Source organism: Neltuma alba, unplaced genomic scaffold (genome assembly GCF_004799145.2).
Source record: "Neltuma alba isolate B1F8T4 unplaced genomic scaffold, ASM479914v2 tig00006985_pilon, whole genome shotgun sequence".
Taxonomy (NCBI): Eukaryota; Viridiplantae; Streptophyta; class Magnoliopsida; order Fabales; family Fabaceae; genus Neltuma; species Neltuma alba.
This window is the reverse complement of record NW_021634643.1, coordinates 1-5,326: the sequence shown is the minus strand read 5'-3', so window position 1 is coordinate 5,326 and position 5,326 is coordinate 1. Positions and strand designations below refer to the sequence as shown.

Below are 5,326 nucleotides of genomic sequence, written 5' to 3'. Positions count from 1 at the left end.
TCTGGCCAAAAAAAGGGATCTTTGGGTAATAAATTTTGCAATGGGAGATATTTCAGTAATTTTTGATGTTTGGTGGAATATAATTATAAAGGTTGAACACGTAAGTGACCAAATTACTATCCCTCAAATAAAATGTGATGATCCAATTCCTTCTGATCTTCATGCAGGTGGTGGCAGACTCCTATAAATATCGCTGCAATAATCCTTTCAAGTATCACAGAGAGAAGATATTTAATCCATCACTGAGAGGTTGAATATTGTATATTTCATGGCACTGATCAGTATGAAATCCTCCATTTTCTCCTTCCATCCCAAATTCGCCTCCACAAAAGCAGAGCTTTCTGGCAGATCCTCCTCCTTCAAACTCTATTCTCAGCCTACTGCTGACAAATGGATCATCACTGAAAAAGGCCCTTCTGCCCCTTTGAGAAACTTTGTAAGTTGTGGAAACCTTCGAGTTATTTCTATATATTCTACGCCACGTGTTTTCTGGAGCTTTTCTGTATTAATAACATTCTTCCATGGCAGGATCACCTCTTGCGATAATCTGGAAGGAGAGCTCAAACTGTATAAGAACGTTGTTAAGAATGTGGGTGAACATTCAGTTAAAGGCTTGTACATGGTTGATGCTATGCAACGCCTGAACATCGATTACCACTTCCAAGAAGAAATTGACGAATTCCTCGCAACTCAACGCACGATTTTCGGCACTTATGGAAGTGGCTACGACCATGATGATCTTCATCAGGTTTCTCTTCTCTTCCGCCTTCTGAGACAGCAAGGTTATTCTGTACCTGCAGGTGGGGACTGATACTTTAAAAACAGAAACATATCATGTTACTCCTCTACCGGTTCTTAATATAAGATCTAATTGACTAACTTGAATAAATTAAGGATACTAGTTAATATAATATGTTTTTCTTAAAACATCTCAAATATTTTCTTTAATTTCCTTCCTTCCTCTCCTACTTGATTATTGTCAATAAAATATCAATATGGTTAATTTTGAAAACAATATATAAATATGTGAAATAGGTCTTATGTACAGGATCAACATCAACTCTCTAATTATATTTTTTTGCTGAAAGAGTACTGCTAAAATAGTTTGTTTTCTTTTTGTCGAGTTGCAGAGGTGTTCGAGAAGTTTACAGCAAAGGAGGGGAAGTTTAGCGACAAGGTAAGCGCATATGTCAAGGGAATGACAGAATTATATGAGGCTTCACAACTAAGAATGCCGGGAGAAGCCATACTTGATGAAGCTGAACAGTTTAGCGAGAAGATGCTAAAGGAAATAAGTGCCTACATTGGTGTTGATAAAGCTGAGTTTGTGAGGAGTACTTTGGAGCAACCGTTTCACAAAAGTCTGCCAATTTTCACTTCCAGAAACTTATTTCAAGGCACTCATGGCATGAACGGATGGCTCAAATCCTTACAAGATTTGGCCAAAATGAACTTCAATATGCTCCAATCTGCATACGAAATGGAGATCCTTCAAATTTCTAAGTATGCTTCTAAGATATTTCCAACAAAAAAAAAAAAAGGTTTTTCTTTACCATTATATACTTGCCAAAATATATATTTTATTTTCATTTTCAGATGGTGGACTGAACGTGGACTAGCGAACGAGTTGAAGTATGCTAGAAACCAACCGTTGAAATGGTACATTTGGTCACTGGGATGCTTAGCAGATCCATCTTTTTCAGAAGAAAGGGTGGAGCTCACAAAACCAATTTCCTTCGTCTACCTAATAGACGACATTTTTAATATATATGGGACCATTGAAGAACCAACTCATTTCACAAAAGCTGTTATAAGGTATACTTATCACTCCTGCAAATATTGCTGCTACAAGTTAAAGATCACAGATATTGATCTTGTTTGAATATATACAGATGGGATATTGAAGCTGCAGAAGAGCTACCCGATTACATGAAGATATGCTTTAAGGCACTCCATGATCTCACCAATGAAATCAGCTACAAAGTGTATCCGAAGCATGGATGGGACCCCAGTTCGTCCCTCCGAAAAGCGGTGAGTATAAATATATATATTCAGCATTATCACAATTTTACTGTTATGATTCAAATGTTTGAAACATTAATTGCTCACTGGTTTTGTTTTTACTTGGTGCAGTGGGGGAGCTTGTGTGAAGTATTTCTGATAGAAGCAGAATGGTTTGCTTCAGGGAAGATACGCAGTGCAGAAGAATACTCGAAGAATGGGATACTAAGCTCAGGAGTGCATATAGTATTGGTTCACATTTTCTTTCTAGTAGGTCAAGGAATCACCAACGAATCAGTGCTGAAAATAGACAATACTCCAACCATCATCTCTTCCGCACCAACAATTCTTCGTCTCTGGGATGACTTGGGAAGTGCTGAGGTAAACATTCTCTTCGCAAATCAACATTCTCTAAATCGTTCAGTTTCTGCCGAATTTAAGAAACTGGAGAAACCAGTAACGCACAAAACACCATATATATACATATAGTTACAGAAAAGTTAGTATGATGTGAATGAAGAGGGTTTAATTGATTAATTTGTAGGACGAGAATCAGGAAGGGAAGGATGGATCATATATGGAATGCGTGAAGAAGGAGAGGAGGAACAAGGAAATGGCAAGAAAGTTGGTGAGGGCTAAGATCTCAGATGCGTGGAAGAGTCTGAACAGAGAGTTCATAATGGACAACTCATTTTCTTCAAATCAAGAAAGCATCCCTCAATCTGGCGAGGATGGTGCCACTGATGTACAGTTACGATCATAAACAATGCCTTCCCAAACTAGAGGCCGAAGTCAAGTCGTTGCTTTATGATAAACTTCCTCTGTGATTATGATTCCCACGAACTTCTTTTTCAAATGCAAGAATGAGACAAGACAAGTCATACTCATATTAGGGCTTAGAGGGGTTTGGAAGAGCCAAGAGTGATGTTGTACTGTTTTTTTTTTTTTTTGCCTGAAGAGTGATGTTGTACGAGAAAGACCCCAATATCGCAATCGGTTGGTGTAGGGCATAGTGGTAATCTATTCTTTTCCCAAGCCACCCCACAGTGCTTTATATGATCAACTTCTTTTCCGATTATAATTCACACGCACCGACAGTATCATCTCCGGTTTAGATTCATTTCCCTCGTTTGTTAGTTCTCTCGATCGATCTCTTTGTTCTACGGTGATTTCGTACAGAAGAACAGTAAAAATTCACGTGCAGCTATATGTATATGGGAAAATGATACTGATGTCCCACATATAACACAAAATAATGTAAAAGAGTGCCTTCAAACCTGTTAATTAATCAGAAGCGCCAAAGGAATAAGAGAAAACGTGAAAAGACTATATTGCTACTGCTAAATTACAGTGGAAAATAAAAAATGATTTTATTTGAACCCAATTCTACCGTGCGATAGCTCACTGTACTCTCAAAAACTGGCGGTCTGGTGCTATATCCACTCTCATGTGAAGCAACCTAACTCAAATCTGCTCAATGTCGCGCAATTGGACCTAGAATCAAGGGAGGGTTCCTGCTCTTTCATCGATCTTAGCTCCGTTTCAAACAAAGAGAGGCGCTGAATTCTTTTGGGTAGAACTCATGCAATATAAGGTTATTATTCATTTGCTGAATTTCGGTGGCAGATCTATTTACCTTTCTTTAATGGAGTAGCAGAAGTAAAACTTCACGTGCAGCTATATAAATAAATGGAAATAATTGAGAAAAAAATAAATGAAAAAAGGTACACATAATCAATGGGGGTAAAAGTTACATTAAACAATATTCATTTGTTTTCAAAGTGTAACTTATAAGAAAAATCATATTGATTCTAAAATTGTAAGTTATAAAAATTAAAGAACAAGACGGACATCCATATATCTAATTAATATATTAACGATGTAACATGAGATGAACAAGGAAACTGGTTAAAAGTTTTAACAAATATCTTGCGCTTCAGTTTATGAGTGAAACTGAAAAAGGCCTTAATTAATCTTTGTTAAAATGTTAAATACTAAAAGAAAATTAATTACGCACCTTCATCTTCTTCTTCCTTTTCCTCTCGATTTCTCACTATGGTGGGGGAAAGCAACCAGAAGTTCGCCCCAATCAATCGTCTCGGGCCACATCCCTGTCTGCCGGCGATCGAGATGTTGGTTAAGATTTGGCTCATTGTTAGCATTGTGGAGTTGGAAATGGTACCCTTTAGTCTTATTTTATAAGATAGGAAGAGAAGACAATTTTTAATTCTATTCATAATTCACTTCATTAAAACGTGAATATATGTACTATTTCATCTTTCATTTACTATAGTATAAATAATTATTTTTTAAAAGTAAATCTATTAAATAAGATTAAAGTTAAAAAGTTGTTATATTTTAATAAGAAGTTAATAATTTTAAGATTTTTCTTATAAAATATACTGAAAGTACCTTATATAAAGGACTTGTTTCTCTTATATCCATGGGATCTTGTGGCTTTTCTACCCTTCCTTGGTAGTTGGTCCCCATAAAGATCTTCAATAGTATCTTACTTACAAGTTCTCTCTCTCTCTCTCTCTCTCTTACATATTCTCATTTACCCTTATGCACAAAACCCTCTCTCCCTCTCTCTCATACAAGGTTTTTATGCTGCTGCAACTTTAATTTGTTCCGAAAGAGGAAAACCAGATAAAAAAAACTCGATCACTTGACATCTCTGTTCTAATTTTTTTAGTATATATGTCATTATCTCCATATATATATATATATATGAATATAATGTCGATCACGAATATGTATATATTGATATAAATATAATGTCGTTCAAAAGATTGACATAAATAATTGTGAAATTAGAGAAGGAAAGTCTGATGATCATGTGCATGGTATTTGAAACGCGCAATATTCAGCAACAGATGTATTAGTGTAGTAGTAACGGATTTCATAAATTTGTAAGTTGCATAAATTTTTGGTACAGAAAAGTTACATAAACTCAATGCTAAAAAATATTATGAAACCGTTAAAAATATCAAATCAAATCAAATTATAATAAAAAACGAACAATTTTTTATGTTTTAAAAAAAATGCTTGACTTGCTAAAAATAAACTATCTTCCTCATATATGTGCGTGCAAGTGTTGATATTTTTTTAATTATTTCATACAAATAAACCCCCGCACCCACACAGATATTAATATCCAAGTATGAACACAATTATATATTGAAGACAACATCACTTCACAATTATATATTTGACGTGCCCACCAAATAATTATACTACCTACAGGTCTCTAATACAAAACTCAATTTAACTTTCAATTTAGTTTTAAATATAAGACCCCAATCTACTTTGTCTCTTATATTTA

At 35.2% G+C, this 5,326-nt stretch overlaps 1 pseudogene; it reads left to right on the top strand.

Annotated features, from left to right (window-relative positions):
• The first annotated feature begins 268 nt into the window (after window positions 1-268).
• Window positions 269-2,828, top strand: LOC114751557 ((3S,6E)-nerolidol synthase 1-like; annotated as a pseudogene).
• The last annotated feature ends 2,498 nt before the right edge of the window (window positions 2,829-5,326 follow it).